Here is a 24,768-nt window from a genome sequence, read left to right on the forward strand (position 1 = left end):
TGTTGTGTTGGGATTTAGGAAAGCCGTTTTGGGATAAATAAGCGTCTCGAATATCACAAAAATCACCAAATCCTATAGGAAACAGAATTTCTATCTATCTATTTTTCTCTCGCTTTATTTTCTTTCTATCTCTCTACTTATTTCTTCTTCCAAATCTCTCTCTCTGACTTTCAATTTTTTTCCCTTCAGTTTGATCATTCTGGTTTTGTTTCTGCTTTTTAAGTTGGTATCAGTAATGAACACATTAGTGATACCTAACACAGGTTTTTCTAAAGATCGGAGAGATCCCTGATGTTTGGCAATATGCCAGATTTACTAGAATCTTAATAATAATTATAAATTCAACGCAACAATCAATTTCATTTGTATTAATCGCTCAGCATGTTGGCGTGATGAGTTTTCAGCAGAGAAGAATACATCCTTCTTAAATGAGAGGGGAAAGAATAATTCGCTTTACTTCGATCCTGTAGGTACGTATCTATCTGTAAGTTACAAATGGAATTGGAACTTTGATTGAAATGTATTATTTTAGAGCCTCCGTAGCTCAGTCAGTATAGACGAAGCCCTTTGGTCGGAAATATCTGGGTTCGATTCCTGTCAGTGGCTTGAGGAACCTTTATCTGGTTTAGTTCGATTAAAGGTGAGTTAGCTGGTCTCATACGCAGGGCTTTTTCACCCGGAAACTCGGGTTTTTCGTCCCTCAGAACAGCAAACCGTCCCCTGAACACACGCTGCTACAGTCAAAAATACATTCCCCCCTTCCTACTCCAGCGGCAGGCTCGGTGATAGGCCGGTTGGGGGGGGGGGGTGTACTAACAAAAGTCGCATCAAATGTTAAACGCGGAACCTGCATTGGAAGCGGGATAAACGCGCAGAAGAAAAAGATCATCATCATGCCTATCAAGGATTTAGGCCTAGCGTGGTCTGTTCCGACCTTAAAAGTCATCGTTGAATCTCTTAAGAGGACGTCCTGGTTTTCTTTTTCCTAATGGTTGTAATTTAAGGCTTGTTTTGGTAATCTTTCTGTTTTCATTCTTCTTTCAACGTGTTCCCTCCATTTGTGTTTATATTTTTTAATTTTTTCTATTACTGATGCTTGGTTTAATTCTTTCATAGGAAAAAGATTGAAATGTATTATTTTAAGCGACTTAATACAGTTACCGAACTATTTCTGTTTTTACTTTCTCTCTCTCCTGACTTTATTTCCTTCTCTTTTCCCTTTTTTTTATTTTTTATTTATTTTTATTGTCTGTTCTTCCCTGTGTATTACTGAGCAACGTATCAGCATTAAGAAGTGCGTTGAATCCACACTAGTACCGACACCTCTAGTGGGTAACGCTTCCCCTCCTACTGTAAAAAGATCTCGCTGTATCAGCCGATGTAAGGGCAGAGGCTGCTTTAGCTGCACGCTATCTGTAACTGTGGAAACAGCTCACTTTACTGCGAAGGATCTGTAGGTACTCCGTACAAAATTCAGAGCATTAAGCTCGCAAGTGTTGCTCTCTCACCTTGACTCTCTCTCTCTCTTTCTTTCTCTCCATGTCTCATTCATCTGTCTTTCTGTCCGTTCTTTCATCGCAACATTTTTGAAGTCATCTCGATAGAGACGCAAGGGAGATGTGTGTTCGTTCGCCGCAGGGCTGGATTGTAAATTGGGTCATCTTGTGGCACTTTTCAGCAACGGACAGGTCGATCGATACTCGACTCTCCTGACTGGAGAAACAAATGATAAAAAAAAAAAAAAAAAAAAAGGATCGTCGGAATAGAGCGAAAGCAATTGACGACCGTTGTGTCGACGAAGAAGACGACTTCGGAATTAACTCTTTGCATACACACACACACGACGACGAGTTCAGTCTCTTGAACTGGGAAAGTGAAACTTTCCAGAAGAGGCAGAACGGCGAACAACTACCGTCAGAACACAAGAAGGCCCTCTCACGACTTTGCCGTGTAATCTGCCACGAAAGGGAAGTTTGGCGCATCGCTGGTACGACGGAAGGTTCTTGTGTGCGTTGGAAGCGAACAGTTCGGTGGATGTAATGATTAAAACGTGTCAGGGCTTCGCCGCGGTCCGTCTGCATGTGTGCAATAATGCTAAGAGAGAGAGAGAGAGAAGAAAGAAAGTCCTTACCTAACTTCCCACAGTTTTCATTCAGGCACGACTAGGGATCTTCCGCCATTTGTAGTAGTGGCTACAAAATGAACAGAAAAATAAACTTTCAGTTATTTTGCTATCGTATTATTTCACATTTGAAAAAAAAAAAAAAAAAAAAAAATTGAAATCACAGTATTTTATTAATTAATTAACCGTTTTTTTAATTAATTTTTATTTCTAAGAAATAAATCTTTGTCCATTGGCTAAAACACGTGATTCTCCCTGTTCAGTATTTCTGTTAACGTACGCACACATTTCTTTTCTCTCATTCTTTCTTTTATTCAAGTACGCGCGCGTGCACACACACACACACACACACACACGCCTGCAATTCAGCACAAAGACATTCTCTCTTTCTCTTTTCTGTTAATTCTCTTTCGTTCTATTTCTGTCTTTTATTGTCGCTCTCTTTTAGTAATTCGCCCTTTCTTTTTTTTTTTTTTATTGCAAGTTAGTTTACCTTTCTCATTTTCTTCTTCTTTTTTTTTGGGGGGGGGGGGGGAGATATGACCAAAGTAATTAAATACGACATATTTTTTCCCTTCATCGTTTCTTTAGTAAGATGCCAACCCGGATGAAAGGATAGTAACGTATCCCCTCTCTCCAATGGATAGGCTGCGGGTTCGAATCTCGCCATAGATGTTTGCAATTGTATGTAATGTCAAAAATAAATAAAAATACAATATATATAATTAATAAAAATAAAACAAATCCTTAACCCACCGGGATACGAATGTACTATAGGTTTACAAAAAAAAAAAACTTTTGTAGGGTACTATAAAAAATTACTTTACTGATTCTGTGTGTGTGAGGAACCTTAATCTGGTCTCTTTCGACTAAAAGTGAGTTAGCCGGTCTCATACGGAGGTAGGGTTGTTGTTTTTTTAACCCATAAACTCGGGATTTTCGTCCCTCAGAACAGGCAAACTGGCCCCATGAACCCACACGGATTTACAGCCATGATTACTTACGACAATATGTGGAAGAGATAGGGTCCTCACCACATGTCGTTACACCCTAGTCAACCATGTGTCGCCTCATGGAAGTCAACTTTCTAGATAGGAGATGACACCCGAATGGGATGGGGTTCCGTGTAGAAAGAGAACTGTGACCCTACCCTGTCTTCTTCTAGCGAAGATTTCACTCCCCAAACCCTATAAGGTACTGAAGTGACCATATGGCGTCCAAGAGACGGAAATGTATCAAAATAAATAAATAAATAAATAAAATAAAATAAAAATAACGAGGCCCTCCCTTACTTGATTGGAAAGAGCCTTTTCAGATCCTATAAAGGCGAAAAACCTTTGAATGGTACGGTGATGGTAGTGGGGATCTCTCCGATAAACACTGACTTCCGTACGTATTTAATCTCTCTCTCTCTCTCTCTCTCTCTCTCTCTCTCTCTCTCTTTCTTTCTTTCTTTCTTTTTGTACGTCTCTTTATACTGATTCTGATACGATTCTCCCCTTCCCCTAAAAAAAAAAAACTGCTTCAATCATTTTGAACAGGAATCTTAAAGTTTAGAAAGGGTGAAACACACACACACACACACACACACACACACACACACACACACACACACACACACACACACACACACACACACACACACACACACACACAAAAAAAAAGAAGAAAGAAACCCCTTAGCGATCATTTTAATCAAGAAGGCCCAACACGATCTCCGATCATGATAAATTGTACAGAAACACCTCCTGAACAAGCAGACAGCCGTGATAGGTTCTTTGCTTATCCTTTCCGATATCATCAAACACAAGCGTCTGTCTATGGTCGCTGGGCAGACGACGCCAAAGATTGGCCAGTAAATTGGCTGACATTAGCGTCTTTTATTGCTTGGCAAGCACATTGACTTAATTAACATAATAAATACAGCTGGCTGCTCATGCATACAATGACGGGTTTGCGTCATATTGCCGTAGCGGACTTAGTGCAATGGCCAACCCTCACAATCCAGCGCACAAATGTCGCTGAACAAGCAAATTTACTTGATTTCTCTGACTTGCAAACTCCGTTGTTGATGAAGTTCACCAAGTGGGAAGGGCTCTCGATTTGCAAACTATGTTACTAAACAATTCTACCCTTATTAATCAAATTTCGTATTATTTACAAAACTAATGTCTTTTCCAACTAAGTTTAACTCCGAACTATCTAGTGGTATGATCAGCAGTCGCCACCTGGTGTCTGTTTTGAATTTTTGAAATTACCATTTTTTTTTAAAAATGAGTCGGCTATGTTTTATCATTAGGATGGTATATTTGCATATTGGAGGTGTGCTTTAGCATGATTTATTTATGTAATAAATGTAAGATCATGTAATGGCCGTGAGGTCTATATACGAGAAGATAAAAGGAGTCAGATAATGTGTTTCTTCCAAATACATTAACCGATACATTTTAGGTAGATATACTACGTCAAAACACTCATAGGTTGATATGACTCATATCTGCTGATGAAATCTTTCATGTGTAGTCATTAACATAAAAAAAAATACTAATCTTTTTTAAGCCTTTCTTTAGTATGACTTCATCCACTAGAGGGCGATTTCTGTCTTTCAAAAAATATTTAATTATTATTTTTCACTACATCCGTATTTCAATCTCTCCGCTAGAGGGCTAGACTGTCATACTTATACGTTCTCACAAAGAGTAATACAGGTAATAAAAATTTAAATAACATCCTCTGGTGGTGGAAAATCCAAACTCTTCTACAATCAATTTTTAATATCCTTCGTAAGAAATCAGTGAGAAAATAAAGATATTTCAACTAAAGCCCAGAAATGACGTGTCTGAAACTAAAAAATAAATAAATAAAAAGAGATGACGCTATACTATGACATCCTTTATCCCTTCCTCCCAACTCAATTCTATGCTACTGCGTGTTTTGAACTCGGAAACCACTCAGCATACAGCTACTATCAAGAAAAGATGAAGTTTCAATACATACAAGTCAGTAATCATGAATATTTAATACTTGTATCACACAACTGAGTGCTTTGGTGAAAACCAGACGATGTCGTACGCCAAGAGAAATCTAATCTCCTTACCAGGAAATCATAGCTTACTTATATAAAAAGTTTTGGAAGATAGAAGTTTTTTTTTTTTGTCTGTTTTTAGTTTGTTCGTCTTCCTAATTCCACGAAGAGTTCAGGAAACGGCTATCATTAGCATTTTTCACAATTCCTAGTCAGAATCTTTGAATATACTCTTGATGTATATTCAGACATCATTAACTGTTGTTCAGTTGAACATGATATATTCAACTGAAATGTGCGGATCCTTCACCAAGCGGGACAACGCCAGGAAGAAGAAGAAGATTCAACTGATATGTGAAGGAAGAAAAGTCAAAAATTTATAGAGTGGCTGGCTATTAGGAATTTATAGTTCAAAGAGTTTAGACTAAGGAATATACGTGTAGGGTGGAATCAAGTCTTTCTCTTTCCTAGACTGCATGTAGACTACATTAGTTTCCATCTTACAAAGTAGAAAGCAAAACTTTCCTAGTTTTTAAAAGACACAGCAAGTTGCATTTGATTCAATCAGTCATATGACTAGAATGAACTGCTGGTAGCTAGTTCATCTTTTAGAGAAACAATCTAAGAAAAATCCTAATCAAAGGAGTATCCAGAAAGCTCATTTTCAAGAAGTTCAAGGCTCGCTTTCTTAATTGAGTATTCGCCTATGTTCTCCTTTATATATTAGACGCAATAGCTTGTTAGGACGTAGATTTGACTAGGGTTGGTTGTTTGGATTTACAGTCGAAACAATTAAGGTTATGAAGTCAGTGTATTATGTCCGTTAATTGAGTGTGTGATTTTGGTCAGTTTTGCTCGTTTTTCGAGATGAAAAACCCGATTTTCCTGGTAGAAAAACCCAGCTACCTTCGTATGAGATTGCTTAACTTACTCTCAATTGAAAAAAAAAAAAAAAGTATAAAGGTTCGTGGTGTCCTTTGCTTCTTATTAACCTATTTTGGTACTGATAAGGTAGTTAATCTTTGTCTATGTCTATCAACGTGCGTATTCTGTGTTCCGTTTGCGTATTTTTTAAGCGGAAAACGTTTGCCAGCAGCTAACTTATTTTCAATGGGAAAAAAGTCCACTTATTTATTTATTTTAGATTGGATCCCAACTCAAATGTTGTTCAACAGAGAAGGGAATTTCAGAAGTATTCTTATGAAATAAATATTTATAAAAAAAAAAAAAAAAGATGAACGGTTATCAAATTCCTTTCAAAGTCAAACAAGGTCAAAATTTGTGTTACTATTCTAGAATATTAAAAAAAAAAAAAATAGGCTTCTGACTCTACACACGGGAGTCCAATGCCATTGAGGATTTTACTCCAACGTACATCGAAAAATAAGTTTTACACGTCATCTATTGTTAGTGAATTAAACAACCAGCTAACGCAAGGCGACATTAACACGGAATTAATAGCAAACAGATTGAGGTGCTCACAAAGAGCAATCCTTTTTTTCTTTCTATTATGACTCTATGCGAAGGCAGACAATAAATATTTGAGTCCATTATTGATACAGCTCGTGCTAAAAACCCAAGCAACATTGCTTGGGGTAGTATTTTTATTGGCCTCTGCTCTATCGCACTGAATTACTTGTCTGACACGCACTGGTATGTTTACTAAGCTCGAGCAGTCACCGACCTAAGTAAACATGATCGCTTGTAAAGCCCCATGTCAGCCGGAGGCCCGATACTTATGGGACTGCGTCAGTCAAACGCGAACTCCGCCGAATCGCATATTGACCGCCTGTGACCAATAACGCTTATTAGGAATGTTGGTGGTACTCACAGGCTGACGTAAGGTCGACGAAGATCGCTAAGGGACGCACGAAGTAAATATTACCGTGCTAGCGAGCTTCCTGTGAGTAAACAAATGACCGAGATGAAAGAAGGCCTCCTACTGAAGATGCTGTACGATTTGTACGTGGTTGTAGACACACTTTGCGATCGTCTGTCTTGTTTATAAAGGTGACTGTAAACTCATACATTATATGCCCAATTACTGTTCCTAAGGGGTTTACAACTGATAAAGTGAAACGATTCAAAGCGAGAGTTCCGTACTTTGATAAGCTGCATTTCATTCGTTTTTCCATTCAACTGTTTCATTAACTTGAATTTTGTTAGGTTGAATGTGATAATTTAAGTCTTTATATTAATATATTTTTTAATTAATTTTGATTAACCTAAACTTTTTAGTTGCATTTTAAGAAGTTTAAATAATTTTAAAAAAATTTTAGGTAAAATTATATTTTGAGTTGAATATTTTTTAAATCGTAAACACACCATTTTAATTTTATTATGATAATCTTTTATTAAAATGAATTTTCAGATTTGATATTTGTAATATTTGTAATAAATATATTTTAAATATATATTTGTAATATTTGTAATAAATATATTTTAAATATATAAATATATATATATATTTTATTTTAAATGATGTTTTATATATTTATATATATATTTTATTTTAAATGATGTTTTATTTTAAATTACGAGTTGCGTATGTGTATTCAATGGCTAGGACATTACTTATTTTTATTATAAAGTTTGATATTAATCGTGATAGATTTTATTCTAATGTATCGGTTCCCAACCGATGGTACGCGTACCCCCGGGGGGTATGTGCCGAGCCGTTCGGGAATTCACGAAAAATATAATCAGTAATGGCGGAAACGACCGATTCTTCTTTAAATTCTGATTTTAAAAGAAAGCAACTTATTACTTTCTGGGTAGATGTGAGGAATACGAACAGCTCAGTGAGAAGGCACTCAAATACCCTCTTGCATTTACTAATACTGAACTAGTGGAGAGAGAGCTTTTTTCTTCTTACACCGTCATAAAAAATTAGTACTGCAACAAGCTTAATGCAAGTCCGGATTTAAGACTGTATCTTGCATCTTTTGAGCCTGATTTCAAGAAACTAAGTGCATCAAAGCGATCTCACCAACAATGTTTCATTTGGCTAGTGATCTGTATACTAATTATTACAGATTTTTCAGCTAACACAAATAAATATTATTAATAATAATAAATCAAAAGTTTGTTAAATACTTGATCATCATTATCAATATTTAACATGAATCTATACTTATTCCTGTGTTACGAATATTGTAAAATTAAATCTGTGGTTTGTACTTTTAGAGTAGCAATTTTCCTTTCCCAACTCAATACCTCATTTCCATTATTTTACATTAAGTAAATGGGTACCGAACAAAAGTGTCAGGATTTAAAAATAGCTATTTTAAAAACAAGGGGTACAATTTTTAGAAATGGGTTTGCAAGGGGCACACAAGTGTAAAAAGGTTAGAAACCACTTTATTTAATTCATTGTTCTAATGAATTAAAATAAGCCGTGTTAAAATTCATTAATAAATAAGCAAGAAGGAAAAGTATACTCCATAAATGAAATACACAGAAATGTCCAAGGTGAGTTCTTTTCTATGTATCTCAAATTCTATTTAATTTAAAGTTTTATTAACTTATTTAATTCTCACCTTAAAATATCTCGTTAAAAGACAACTAATATCATGGTCGGCGAATTGTATGCATTCTCCGTTCCAGTTTATCTGTTTTAAGGGGGAGGGAGGGTGAAAAATAATCGAGATTCTAGAAGAAAGCCCTACTGCCACCATGATAGCCGCCTGCTCTTCATTTGTAAAGATTTTTATAAATGTTCCTATATCGTTGACGGGATTCGAACCCACAGATCATTCCAACAGCAACGGGCACTTATTCTGCTCACTGCGTGGAGGACTACTTGTAGCATTATAACATGAAATGACTTTCAGTTAGAACACGAGGCCCTTGATACAATGATTGTTACATTCTTACTAATAGAAATGAATAAATATAACCACAGCAGAACTGACGGGTTTCTCAAAAGGTGAGATATCCGGGTGTTTAATCAGTAGAACAATAATCCACATTGCTTGTCTAGAGGCGTAACTGTGATCCTAAGACGGATTATCAGGAACGAAATCGCAGTCGTATGAGAAGGCGTGTACGGACAAGCAGAATTTTCTGTGTGTGTGCGGCAATTGATCAAAGCATTTAGTGAAGGCTGTTTCTGATCCCTAACTATGCGCAGCGAATTGAAGAGGATCGGTATTGGCAGTCGCATGCTTATAGAAACCACTGATTTCTTCGAAGTTCCTAATTCGGTAGCCGGTATGTGTACAAGCCTTTGTATTTTACAAAGTTTAAATTTATATATAATGTCCTATCGAATTGTCCAATCTGGACTAAAATTGAATCTTGTGCTTATATTTTTTTTTTTTTTATAAGAATCATCTAAATTCATCAAATCTATTACTAGGGTTGAAGGGATGGACAGAAAGTATTTATGTATTCTGTTCTTATGAAATTTCCTAAAAAGTGTCTAAAAGCTGCAGCGAATCAGCATGCAAATAAAGCAACACTGCAAAAGGAATCCGAATTAGCATTTCGTTGCAAGCAATTTTTATTCTTGATTACTTTTTACCATCTCTTGGGGCGATTGTGGTGATACATGACTTAATAAAAGCTTTTATTAAGAACTTCTATTGGTAAGTAGCTGTAAAAATTTTTTTCGAGTGATGGCAGCCCACGCCATGTGTTACTCTTGAAGACGAATGAGTCGATTTAATTTGATTCGCAGTTATGCATCACAAGTATTTGTAGTCATTGACAGTTTTCTGAAGTATATAGTGCAATAGATTTTAGGATGAGCTGAAGATTTTAATATGGAGGAAACGGGGGTGGGAAATAATTTATGGCAGATAGAGCTTCCACAGCACAGTCTATTTTTTTTTCAATGTAGTCACTTGGGCGGAAAAACCTGGGTTCAAGTCCCGTCAAGGAATGCGAAGAATGCAGTTTTCAGGGCTTTCCATTAGTATTAAGCCGGTCTCACACGGATTTTGTTTTATTCAGCAACCAAGTAAACCTGCCATTTAAGGTCAGGACAAATCACCTCATCCTAATTCTGATTACGAAAGTCATCGTGGTAGAATGAGCCTTAAGGGCTTGTAAGTACCACAGATTATTCTCATTGTTATTATTTGGCAGTTAACGTGCATCTTCAAATCATGTTAAATACTTCGGTTATTGTTATCGAAATAGATTAATCGACTGCCCCTATTATATGTCTAATTAATATGTTCATTGATCCATTTTATCTACTTTGTTATTTCTAATTTAAAATAGAATTCATTAGAGGATCTTTCTTGCAATCATACCATTTAAGATGGGTTTAAAGAGACATTAAAAATACTTTTGTACGATTTAGTATAAATAAACAACGGTTGACTCAAAATATAGCGAGTAAAAAAGGCTTACAAACTTAACTGGCATTCATTATTCCTTCGCTTTCAGCTTAGCCCATGAAAACACGAGTTGCAGCTGCTCAATATTATTTTAGTGTCCGACTTCAAATTGTAATTTCAGCTGGAGCAATGCGTAACGTGCAGTGGAAAAGTCAAATTTAAGAATGATACTTAATTATATTTGGAAGTTGAATTTTAATAAAAAAAATCCTGTAACTAAAACTTTTAGGGAAAGACACGTAGCGTGTGGTAACATTCCTTCACTAGCATTATCTTTGAACATCATAAAAGGACCGAATAACCAGCCCTAAATTTTCTATAAACTAATAGATCAAACTGAGAAATCAGGAGGGAATTGAATTTAGTAATTTTTTATTTCTTTGTGAAAGATTAGCATCCAAATCGTTTCAGTCTGTAAAAACAACACAATAACAAACACAAATAATTTGGTAAAGATTTTTAGAAAGGATCTCCAATAGTAAATTTCATCAAAATCAGTTGATTCGATCATGAGGAAAAGACACAACATGCGTTACCTCTAAAAGCTTTCTCCTATTTAGCAATTCGTTGATTGACAAAGAGCTCTAGGAAAGGCAGCAAAAGTTTGTTTTGGATACACTTTGTATCCAAAACAAAGGCTTTTCCAAGCCCTTGTTTTGGATTCCTATTAAAAACTCAAGGATAAGAGACTAGAACAGGATTTCTCCTCTGTTTGGTCATGCTGCTCGAAACAAAATGTCCACCAGCATTTCTTCGATCTCTAGTACAATCAGAGGTGGTATCCCATTTACTTCATCATTGGCTTTTATTTATTACAAACACAGAGACAATCTTCAGCTCATAACGCACTTTTTGTTCTCAAAAAAAAAAAGCGCACATTCTTAAAACTGAAAATGCAACCTTGGTGACAGAACTTGTAAAATACAGTAATTAACGTGACGAACGTTTCAGTCTTAGCAGTATGTAAAGCACATTCTTAAGTTTTCTGTAAAAAAAAATGAAAGGTAAGAAATAGGAATGATATTGTTAATTTAATGAACAAAACTAAATTTTGAGGGGGGGAGGGGATCCCTGTGTATCCTAGTAGCAAACGTTTTTGGTTTACTAATGATAGACCACCATAAGAAAGCGGTTAGAAGTTGGATTGTAAAGGCCGTCTAGAAAAATGTTTTGTAGGCCTTTTTCTCACTCAGTCGATTCCCAATTAAATCTATCCCTGGCTAGAAGTAAGTAGCTTTTTTTTTAAAAGTGGAACTCACAATTTCAAACAATAATATACACCAATTACGTCACCATATGGCGGCAGTTGTCTGCCATACTTGCACGCTAATGCGTTGCAAATGACTGATGACATGACCTTCGCAACTAATGATACCGAGATTTTTTTTTTTTTTTAAACAAACTTAGGGCTAAAAGAGCTCTGACTATTTCAATAAAAGGCGTTTAGATAATTGTTTCAAAAATATTTGCTGCAAATCCCACTTTTTAATAGATGAATCAAGTGTTATCTCTGGAGACATTTCAAAAGATATGAGCAAATGAAATAGTCTTAGAAAAAAAAAAAAAAAAGAAAGTCAAGTGATTGAGTCAAGAAATGTGTTCTTGGTGACAATATTTCATCATTAGTCTCTTTAAGCTGAAGAAAATAAAGGCAGTGGGCCAAAACTTATGTAAAATTAATTCATCAATTTTATTTTGGTTAAAACTTTTTGTACGACTTGAATCGCTGCCAGGAATCTTTGTTTGTAATTTAAAACTGGACTCGTAAAAATCCCCCTCACCCCCTTTCTTCAATGAAGTGATCATTCTCCGGCAGAGCTATTCCACGTTTAAGTAGCCCATAACACAGAGAACTCTGACGTCTTTAATTTATCTTACGTGAGCAACAACTCTTATCCAAGTGATTTGTAGATTGGATAAAGATTTGTAAACGGGTGAGTACACTATTCACAAGAAGGTCTTCTGAAACGTCACCAAATTAAGTCTACAAACCACTGAAGAAAGTTTGTTATGTTCCTAAGAAAGGAAAAAATTCTTAGGAAAGACTTTATCTTTCCTAAGAATTTATATCATTGCCTGTTGATGCAAAACCCAATATTTTGGATAAGAGAGAAAGGACCATCATGATCGAAGTTCTACATCTCTTTAGGGGTGTGTGTGTGTGGGCTTTTGTTCTGGCAACTTTCTTAGGCCATATCATTTGTGTGTGGGGGTGGGTGGATGTGTTTGTTAATTGCGCGAAACGTTTTCGTTAACTTGAGTTAACGAAACGTCACTTTTATAAATTATTATTTCTTCAGTTAAATTAGCCATTAACTACAGTTTTCTGGGGGAGGGGGGGGGGTTCCAAGAAAATTCCTATAAGGATTCTCATAGAAATTTTCTTGGATTTCTAAAATTTCTACGATTAATAAAATAAAGTGATGTTTATTAATCGTAAAAATCATTATAAAAACTGGCAATTATAAATAAAATTTCGTTATTAATATCCCTTCCATGTGCCTTAAGCCTAAGGGCTAGTTATAACCAAATCAGTTGGCTTTAAACGTCAATGCTAATGGGAGCCATTTCTATCTTCATGATCTGTTATGTCTGTGAATTTCGGAACGAATGAAGATTCGAGTCTCGGACAACGCGAGAAATATTTTATATGCTTTTCTAAACTAAGTATTCGTTCTAAGACGATGCGATGTTTTTTTTTTTTTTTTTTTTGCTTCTCCCATAAACATAGGTTTATCCTCTTGTAAATTCATTCACACTTTTCGATCGTTTTTCCCTCCTTGTCTAAACCATTCAACTCTTTTCCAACCAAAGCTAACAAGCCGATTTTTAAAAGCGTCCGCAGTTTACAGACCCATCATGGCGTCCGTTTGCTTTAATCTAAACTATCCAACTCGGTCACCTTATCTCCTACTCTTCTAAAGGAGGAAGGAAATGGCGATTTAATGGATGTGCAAATAACAAACATCCCCCTCTTTGAAGGCACTCGCTTGATAAGTTCTATCTGAGGGACTATTTGATGACGCCCAAATGTTTTTATCTACTTGCCGCTATGCGGTTGTTGGCTACACTTTTCAACAGTTCGCTTTATGCGACCTTTTGTGTACAATCTCACCAAACAGAATTTTTTAACGTGTTTATATTTCGAAATGTTTATTTATGTTAATTCTGTTTGGTTTAACAGCTTTAGTATTTTATTTTTTCTTCGAATAATAATTTAAAAAAATATTGTGGACATTCTTCTAATCGTAATACGTTCCATAAGTGTTCTTTTCCCCTTTCTTTACGAGGTCGGGCGTGTAATACGAAAACCCTATTTAGTTCGAGCATTGTTCATACATTCCAAGCACTCAATACAGACGTGACTCAGCTTTGTTAAACATCTTTTTTTTTTTTTTTTTTTTTTTTTATGTCAGGTGTTATGCTATTGGAATTCATCAAACAAGCCAACAACGAGATCTGTTGAATATGAACAGATGTTCTTGTAATACAATCTCGTCTCTCTAACCACCGATCAGGTTACTGCGCGATACTCCATTCAGGTCTGTTGTGATTGGATCTTAGTTTATTGAACGTGACGATGGAATGCTATTAGCTGTCAATCAAGACCACTACAAAGCACTGTTTATCGAGTCATTTGTTAAGGGATCTTAAAAGCTCTCTACCGCTTCTGTAACTCATTCTTTGATGGGCAGTCATTACAAGGATGATTTTTATTAGAAAAATCTGTGCGTCATTAAATTTTACTACGAAAAAAATATTTTAGCGATGTTTAAATTTAAGCATGCATTTCTTTTTATGAGAAAATCTTATGGCATATAAATTTAAAGATTATTATAAGAAAAATTTGAGCTCCATATTTAAATTTAAGCAGGGTTTTTCTATAAGAAAAAAAGCAGCAGAAATCTAAAATCATTAAACTCAAACGGATTTTCCTGAGAGGAAAACACTGTTTGATACTTTTATATAGAAACATAGATTTTGCTCTAAGAAAAATCCTGTGTAATCTTAAAATATAAGTTTTTTAATAAGAAAATGTGCGTCGTTTACAAATTTGAGCCAGATTTTTCTATTTGAAATGCACGCTTCCTGCTTCTTTCTTTAAATTCAAATGTAAACATGCTTTTTTACGAGAAAAACTTCTGTCATCTGTAAATTTAAACAATTTTTCTACGTGCCAAAGGCTGAGTGATCATGAAATGCAAACATATTTTTCTATGAGAAAAACCAGGATATCACTAAATACAAGCGGGTTCGAATCTCATCTAGGACGCGAAAAACTTTTATTAGTACTTTTCAAGTGAAGGGGAGTTATCCAGTCTCATACGGGGAAGATGAAAAGCATTCTTATCCCAAATAATCCAAAAAAAAGGCAAATAATACAAGCATTTTTTCTATGAGAAAAACCGGGATGCCACCAAATATGAAGATATTTTTCGATGAGAAAAAAAGAAATTCGAGCATATTTTTCTAAAACCTTTAAGTTTAAGCATGTTTTTTTTTCTATGAAAAAAAAAAAAAACAGAAACTAATTAAATTGGAGCAAAAAAATCCTTATTAGAAAATGTCATTGATTTACTCATATAAAGGTAGATAAGTGCTCAAAGTAATCCTTATAAGGACTAGCTTAAAAGGGCGAAGCAAGAATGCTTTTCATCTTCCCCGTTATCTGTAGAGGACAGTGTAAGAATAAGGTGTTATTGAGCTATTAAAGCTCTGATCATGGCAAGAGGGTAACAGCAATAGCCGAGCCTCAGTTAGAACTTCATTGGCTACAGCACTGCCATCCATTACCCTCCCTGAGTACCCATTTTAGTCGCCTCGTACGACATGCATGAGCTACATCGGGGCTGATACGCAAGTAAAGCCCCGTGTAAAAATTAGAACGATCCCTAGACCACTCAATAGTGGCCGAAAGATCGTCCAACTCAGCGTTGGCTCCACTCAGTGACGGCCGCCCCTCACCACCACTGAGCAGAACCGCTCATTCAGGGAAAAGCATCCACCGACAAAGCCCCTCACCCGGCCGTGCCGGAGAACACTCTCCCCAGAGACTCAAAATGCTCTCCCAGGGCAACCCCCCCGAAATCTAAGCCCCCCCCCCTCACCGGGAGCAAAATTCCGGAAGAAACCTGAGAGAGCGAACCCTGGAAACTCAACGTCCATTTTAGTCGCCTTTTACGACACGCATAGGTTACCTCAGCGCTCTTCTTATCCCGGTCACCACACGGGGTACTCAAAGTAATATAAATGAAACTAACTTTTATTCTATTAATAAAAATTTTAGGTGTGGGAAAAGTAGGTTAAGATAAGAGAAAAATGAACTATCAAAGTCCTTATCGATGATGAATTATTTATAAATTTTAGTGTTATTAGCATCCAACTATTGTAATGCTAATGAAAATGCAGGAGACAAGACACAACGCGAGTTTCATATCCAACAATGGGATTTAAAGATCACAACAGCGACGAGACAACTTTGGATGTTATCATAAACAGGCTGGCCTCAGACGCATGATGATCTAAAGTTTTATCATAACCAATAATCATTTGGAACTCTCACAGACAACGTATTTGCATTCTATGTTGCCTGTTTATGGAAATGACTATTGTGAAATGTTATTGTCTTTCAAAAAGCATATCCGATAAGAGATTTCACAAATGGAGCTTCTGCCAGTAACGCAAACACATTGTGATATAACAATGCTACAGGCTTTGGTTTATTGATTGAAAATACACTAACATGATAAAATTTCGCCGACACCCTTATGATGTTTTGTTGGGGTGACTGTTCGTAGTACAAATGGAGTGGGTTCATAAATAAAATTAGCAAAAAAAAAAAAAAAAAAGTTTGAATGTTTTTATATATACAGCGACATCGATATTATGTTTTTCTCTCAGCTCAAGGGTTGGTGGGGCCGATTTGAGGGACGAAAAACCCTCCACTTCACTGTGAGACTGACTAACTCACCTTTGATTGAAAATCTGATAAAGATTCTTCGCACTATAAATGGGAATCGAATCCAAGTCTTTTTAACCAAAGGTTTCCATTGAAATCACCTAAACTTACGGAGGATTACAGTCACAATAAAAAAATAAAAAAAAACATGAGCAGTAAGATTTAATGAATCTCTGTTCTTAAATTTTACGAGGATGAGCGGGAGTGGATTACTTATTATCATGATCTATTAATGTTCAACAACCTCCGGAGAAATTAATCATAATTTTAGACTTTTTATCAAAATCTTTCAATAGTTGCCAGATGGACTGCTCTCAACATGTGAATATTCAATCCGAATTGAGCATTCCTAAAACATTATCGCTCAGTGTGCACATATATATTCCATTGGAATTAAACATGCGACAGTAATCAAATACTTTCTTTATTGAATAATAAATTTAATTTTAGGTATAGAATTTTTTTTCAGTCTAGTAATGAAATGTAAAGCTTTAGCATTGAATGCAAGCAGGAAAAAAAAAACGATTTTTTTAACTTCATTTAAATTTCTATCGACTCCAGAAACATACCTCATACTTAAAAAAAAAAAAAATAAAAAAAAAAAATAAACCTTGGTCTTGACTAGCATTAGCTTAACGAAGTCCAGTTACTTCCCACTTAAAAGTGTCCATTATGCAAACACCTTATCGCCCGGCAAAAAAGTGCTCGATCTACAAGAAAATAGTGTGGAATCAGCTAGTTTCTAAATTGCTTTTAGAATCCTCGTATGCCCATTAAATATATTAGTAATTAACCTCTAAAAGGTACAAACCCTTCCACAACTCTTCTCTTGAGTATTTGGAGATTTATTAAGAAAAGGAAATTACTGCCGAGATGGGTCTGTTAATATGTTAGCAAATCGCTGACTCAAATATTTTAAAACTAAACGGAGGAGATCGCACCTGGATTTTACTTCAAATACTTGACTGAATGTCTGTCTGCACCAATTTAGTCAACTCGATCTCAAAAAATCCAGGGAAAAAAAATGAAGATGTTTGACTCTTTTTTTATGATCCCTTTCTCTCATATTAAGGCCATAATTCTCATTTACAATTCTTAACCATTACAGTAGCTTAATCATTTTAAAAAATGAACTTTTTTTTCTCTTGTTTTTGAAAGCAAGATAAAAATAACATTGATTATGATAAATAGTCCAGACAGTTGGGAGTTCCCACAATCGCCTGCTGTTTTCGTTTGAGTTCAATTACCTTTTTATTTCTCATGTTCTATTATAGACCAAACTTGCTGTTAATCTACCAAAGCATCTATTCTTAGATTACGATTATGTACATTATATAACTACTACGAAAAAGCTAATTTTTTAAAAAAAACTTACCTTAGATGAATACAATATCCAGATTTTGATTTTATCTGATAATATAATGGATACTTGTACTGCCATCTGTTGGGAAAATTGCGTACACATAACAAGCTAAGTTGAGATTATTCTGCCCCCTTTTTTGTGGTTTGTTTGTTTAAAATCAAAATAAGTTTGTTTCAATAAATAGTGAGGCAACGAACTAGAAAATATTGTATTCAATCTCAATTATTAGGAATTATATGATAGCTAGGCATGATTGCTAAATCGACAAGACAAGATTTTTAAATAATTACAAAACATTAAAATGTAGTAAATTGTACAACACGTATCCAAAACCTTAGCATTTTGGAGTACATCCCGGATTTTTTTTCCTAGAAGGTTCAAGAAATAGCATTATTAATGTCTTACTATCGTCAGAAATAGATGCTATAAACTGACCACACACGTACACACAGTCGGTGTTCCATTATTAATGAAAGAGGGATAGAGAAGATGAGCGGGAGGGTGGAAATCTCTGGTTCCTGTATCCAGGAGACAGCCATGTGGTATGTATATATTTACTGAATCCTCGCTTTATGTCGTAAAGTCTGCCAATTAGTCTGCTGACTGGCTACCTCCTGATTCATTCATCTCGGATGAGAAGCTCATGGGACTGAACGGACGATTTGATCTTTACGGCGTCCTATCTGCCGAATACATTCGGCCCATATTCTACGTCAGGCTAAAGCAAGTATCGATCGTCGAAGTAGGCGGACCACACCACGTGGTTTACTACCAGCTCTATGTTCACAGTTAATGGCGGTTGCTACGAGATAGGGGAAACAGAGAGAGAGAGAGAGAGAGAGAGAGAGAGAGAGAGAGAGAGAGAGAGAGAGAGAGAGAGAGAGAGAAAGAGAAAGAGAGAGAGATGGGAACAGTTTCGACCACGTGTTTTCTCCATAATTTCGATTATTGCATAAACTTCTGGGTTTCATCTCTACAAAGTGGGCCGTACTGTATTTGCCAACGTTCGGGTACTCCTGAAAGGTTGGAGTGGTACAAACAGATGCTCCACACCTTGTACCGTAGTCTCTGCTACAAAGTGCTGCAGTGAACGTGGGTATAACGGCAGATGGCCAGTTAGTCTGAGAGTCTTGAATAATGGAACTTAAAAGGTGAAGTCTTTGGAGGGGGCGGACTTTGAACTTGCAGAGGAACCCAATATTATAAGTTACCCACCCTTAATTTTCATCGGAATCAGTAAAACATGTCGGCTTATACAAACTGACAAGAGAACGCCGTGCCACAGATATTTCGTAACAATCTCATTAGCCACTACGTTTGTTATGTTTAATTAAATATGTTATTAAATTAAATATATATCCATAGGTCAGTAAATTATTACATATATATAAGTAATGATATATTACTTATCAAAAATATTTCTTTTTAATCGGTGATTATATAAACAATGCACGATGAAAAATAAATTGATCATTAACAGCATCCCGTTTAACTCAATAATATATACTGATAACACTCTCAATAATCAATCTCATCCCGATCTCACCTCTCCTCCGTTAACAAGATGAGTTCTTATATGTTAGTGATCATAATCATAAGCAAGCAGCTAACGTTCGAATACCCGCTAGTTTAGTAAATGATTTGCAGTTCCTACTCATACGAACAATTGAAATTGAAAACAATTTCTGGTAATATAACAACACAAATTGCTTGTAATCAATTTTAATTATAATAGAGTTATTTAGACTTTTATTAGGTGCGTAAAGTTTTGTCTATTCAAAATAATAAATACTAAGATTTATAAAGTATATTAAAATAATAAAAAGTAATAACTATTGATATATTAGATTTTTAAACTAAATTTAAAATTTGGCATAAAATATAAATTTAAAAATATTTTAAAGACCAGGAAGAAATACCCTTTTTTGATTGTTATACAAGCAAATATAAATGTAGACATATTGGCAGGTAAAAGTAGAAAATGCCAACCTTGTAAGAAATTAATTAGGACAGTAATGCTATATGGATTTATGCATGCAGAAAGCCGTTAAGAAAGATGAAACGAATGATTCTTCATTGGAGCAGCAGCAGCAATATCAAGAGCAGAACACAGGAATGTGGATAAAAGAACGCATAACCGTTACCGACTTAGGAACACGGCTTAGTTCTTACGACTAAGCCAAGCAGTTTGATCAGATGACTGAAAAACAAAAACTCGTAGCAAAAAAGAACTGGTGTCTGTCTTTCTTGAAAGAAAGAAGGAAGGAAAAAATGTTAGCAGAAGGAAGATTACTTCGAATTGGAAAAAAATAAGAAGAAGAAAGAAGATAAACAGAAAAGAAAAACAAAATACCAAATTGATGGACACAAATTGATTGCTTGCTTGAAAAAAAAAAAAAAAAAAACGAAATCTAAACTGGGAAAACAAAATTAATAATAATAAATTAAATAAAGTTATTCCAAAATTGAGAAATGTCTTGAGTAAGCTTCCTTTGGACGAAAAATAAATTGACAGATGGGAAAAAAAAACATTAAATAATAGTGAGAAAAACAGATGCATGAATCACAAAGAAGTGACTAATCGGTAAAGAGAGAGAGAGAGAAAGAGGATGGATCCAGGGATACTAATTAACGTTCGACCTACAAACTTTACTGGGTGGACCAAGCGATTCAATGATTAAATATATTATATTAAGATAATATATTTATCCACCTCCAAATGCTATCCCCGAATCTTCTCCGCGCATTCAATACCTGCACATGTCAGGACATAATTAAAAGATTTTTTTTTTTCAGTTAATCACGCGCAAGTTATCTTAACTGGAGAGTTGAACCTCACATTAGATCCAGAAAGACATCGGAGCGTTAAACCGCACGCGACTGTACCCAATGGCTCTTTAGTAGACGGCGAGCTAGTTGAAGTAAGCAACTAGCGAACGCTTTTGTAAAACTCGATTACACAGGCATTATTTTCCACATTCACAAATACAGTACACTCGACCTCCTTCTGCATCTAGGGTTATTTCCTCAGTAAACTACGTCGGTCTTTAACATCAAAATCATTGGAGATTAGAAAGTGGAAGTCTGTTGGACCTTGAACAACATTCGTATACAAGTACTGAATATATGCTCAGCAGAATATCAGTTTCAGACTGTATTCACTCAAGAAACGGGATCCAAGACATTTTTCTTATGCGCATTTTTAATGAGGACATTCGGGTTTTAAGAATGTATGAATCATAGTAGCGAGTCTTGTGTTTTCCAGCCCAAATATCTTTTGAAAGTTGCATTTGTAACTTAGCTCAAAATCTCCATACGAAACTGTGCATTCAGACTCTTTGACTGCATGTACGCCATCGCTAATTTCGATCCCTCCCATCTGCACGACAACTAATCGCCTGTTGCTAAGAGAAATGCAAGGCAAAGTTTAAAATATACATATTTGATAAGCGAGACTGTTTGTCGAATCAGTAATTCGCATCCAATGCATTTATATAATCTATGCTGATACTCAGGTTCAAACAGAAAGCAGCTCAGGGAGCGGTTGGAGGTGTGTGTGTGTGGGAGGGGGGGGGGTTTCTATAGAAACCGGTAGTTGTACCATAAACGAAGATTTTAATGCAGAAGTGATTATTCCAGGACTTTGCTTCATTTCAGTGGGCATACATCGTTATTTTAGCATCACTTCTTAACAATGCAATCGATTTTAACTGCAAACAAGACACTTTAGTATTCTTTCATGTATAAAAAAATGAATAAATAAGCAGGTGTAAACAGATTATTCTTTATATAGATCTTGTTATTATTTTCAGGCATGTCAATTTGAAACGAACGAAACGTAGAAATCAAAACAGCAAAATGCAATATGCTCGATGACGTATGAGTTTCCATGACAACACCAGATTGTTATTCCTTTTCCTAAATGCGATACTGTAATTGCTAGTGTTTAATACCGTGTGTCGGAATTCGACGGTGCTAGGAATGAATGCAGAAAATAGGATTTGTAAATAAAAGCGAACAGGAAAATGTAAAGCATTATGATGTCGTGACCTGATACAAAAAGACGGTTTTCTGGTTAGGTATGATCAACAATTCCAAAACAGTATATTTACCTAAGTCAGAGATCGATCGATCTCCTAAAGATTTGTATGGGTTGATTTGATTCCTAGTTTAATTATTTTCCATCCTTTTCGTTTATTTCATTTTAAAATTCTAATATTTTAAATGAAAAAAAATTGTAAATATATATTTTTAATTAGCCATCTTTTTTTTTTTTTTTTTTTTGGCTAGATGGGTGAAGCAAGAATGCTTTTCATCTTTCCCGTTATCTGTAAAGAAAATGTATGGATAGAGTAATATAGCGCTATAAGCTCTGATCCTGGCAGGAGGGTAACAGGAATAGCCGAGCCTCAATTAAAACTTCATTGGCTACAGCATTGCCATCCATTACCCTCCCTGGATACCAATTTTAGTCGCCTCGTACGACATGCACGGGCTACAGTAGGGGACTATTCTTATTCCGGCCACTACACAGGGTTCATTTTTAATTAGCCTTATAAGGACTGACTTAAAGGGGCGAAGCAAGAATGCTTTACTTCATCTTCCCCGATATCTGTAGAGGACAGTGTAGGGATAAGGTGTTATTGAGCTATTAAAGCTGTGATCATGGCAGGAGGGTAACAGCAATAGCCAAGCCTCAGTTAGAACTTCATTGGCTACAGCATTGCCATCCCTTACCCCCCAAAGGTTCTCACGGTCGATTAACTTCCGCCATTTTTAATAGCCTTATCCTTATAAGGACTGGCTTAAAGGGGCGAAGCAAGAATGCTTTTCATATTCCCCGTTATCTGTAGAGGACAGTGTAAGGATAAGGTGTTATTGAGCTATTAAAGCTCTGATCATGGCAGGAGGGTAACAGCAATAGCAGAGCCTCAGTTAGAACTTCATTGGCTACAGCATTGCCATCCATTACCCTCCAAGGGTATTGGATTGAATGAACCAATCACCGCATCTCAATAGCCAAATTCTATACGTAATCTATATAAAAATATTCTTTTAATTTATTGGTGTTTATATAATTTATTTAAAATTAAATAAAATTCAGTTTAAATTTATAATAATAAAATTAAATTGATTATCTATTTTCATTTTAAATTATTTTATTAAAAAAATGAAAATGTATACTAACTATAATAAATTAAATAGTTTTTTATTTAAACTTACTTATTATGTGAAATATATACATCTATGCTATGCAGTATTGTAAAGTTTTTCTCTCTTTCTTTTCTTTCTTTGTGTGATATTTAAAACTTTTACTTATTATAAAGAGAAGAGAAGAAGAAGAATATTTATTATAAAATCAATCATCTTTATAGTAGTTTGGTATGATTTCATAATTATTAATTATGAAAAATGAAACACAAATAAACGATTGTGAGAAATAGATTTATAAAGAATATCATTACCACTTTTTATTTTAAATCCCACATAGTTGAATTCTGTTGACTATAGCAAAAACTACCAAGTCCTTTGAGTGGATGAATCAATCGACCGTGAAATGCGGTGATTGATTCATTCCATCCAATACTCTTCGAGGGTAATGGATGGCAATGTTTGTAGCCAATGAAGTTCTAACTGAGGTTCGGCTATTGCTGTTACCCTCCTGCCATGATCAGAGCTTTAATAGCTCAATAACACCTTATCCCTACACTGTCCTCTGCAGATAACGGGGAAGATGAAAAGCATTCTTGCTTCGCCTCTTTAAGCCAGTCCTTATAAGGACTATAAGGCCAAAGAAACTAGCAAAGGCATCTAAAGCCATAGCTCAGATCTATCCGCTAATTAATAGAAATAGCAAGCTCAGCAACAGAATCAAATTGCAACTATACTAGATGACGATTCGTCTTATAATCACTTATGCCTCTCCGGCCTGGAGCCACACCTCTAATGCTAACATTATCAAAATACAGCGAGTGCAGAACAAGTGCTTGAGAATGATTCTGAACGCCCCGTGGTATGTTAGAAACAATCAACTCCACAGAGACACAAATATTCCCTATATTTTCTCTTTTCTACAACCCTTAGCAACCAAGTTTTTCCTAAAGACGTCCACACATCCCAACCATTTGGTTCAGCAAGCTGCAGCATACGATCCAACGGACATATTCAAATATAGAAGACCAAAAGCTATATTAGCCTCCTTTAGTAATGCATAATCTCCATGCCTATTCAGGGCGAGCAATCTGCTCATAAATTTTACCCTCACTCTAACCACAACAGATAGCGGGGAATATGAAAAGCATTTTGCTTCACCCCCTAAAGAAATGTCAATTGTCAATATCAGAAACTACTGGAGGTGGTTTTGGGGGGAGAGTTAATCGACCGTGAGATGCAGTGATTAATACCCTTGGAGGATAATGGATGGCAATACTGTAGCCAATGAAGTTCTAACTGAGACTCGGCTATTACTGTTACCCTCCTGCAATGATCAGAGCTTTAATAGCTCAATAACACCTTATCCCTACACTGTCCTCTACAGATAACGGGGAATATGAAAAGCAATCTTGCTTCGCCCCTTTAAGCCAGTCCTTATAAGGACTATAAAGAAACTACTGGAGATTAATCCCGTGTGGTGGCCGAGATAAGAATAGCGCCACGTAACCTATGCATGTCGTAAGAGGTGACTAAAATGGGACGCAGAGTTTCGAGAGTTTCGCTCTCTTTAAGTTTCTTATGGACGTTTTCTCCTGGTGGGGTGCTTAGTTTTCGGGGGGGGGGGGGTGCCCTGAGAGAGCATTTTGAATGTCTGGGGAGGGTGTTCTTCGGCATGGCCGTGAGGGGGCCTTGTCGGTGGATGCTTTTCCCTGGAATATGAACGGTTCTGCTCAGTGTGTGTGTGTGGGGGGGGGGGAGTCACTGAGTGGAACCAACGCTGAGTTGGACGATCTTTCG

General features: G+C 35.8%; 1 protein-coding gene across 2 annotated transcripts in view; it reads right to left on the bottom strand.

The window, feature by feature from the left end:
* Tmtc2 (Transmembrane O-mannosyltransferase targeting cadherins 2) overlaps positions 1 to 24,768 on the bottom strand; it is a 289,926-nt gene that overhangs the window by 222,489 nt on the left and 42,669 nt on the right. For both annotated transcript variants that reach the window (XM_090391962.1, XM_090391961.1), the window contains exon 2: positions 2,132 to 2,192. The gene's annotated coding sequence lies outside the window, so the exon portion shown is untranslated. The remainder of the gene's footprint in view (positions 1 to 2,131; positions 2,193 to 24,768) is intronic.

This window comes from Typopeltis vanoorti, chromosome 4 (genome assembly GCF_054136105.1).
Source record: "Typopeltis vanoorti isolate ZY-2024b chromosome 4, IOZ_Tvanoo_1.0, whole genome shotgun sequence".
Lineage (NCBI taxonomy): Eukaryota > Metazoa > Arthropoda > Arachnida > Uropygi > Thelyphonidae > Typopeltis > Typopeltis vanoorti.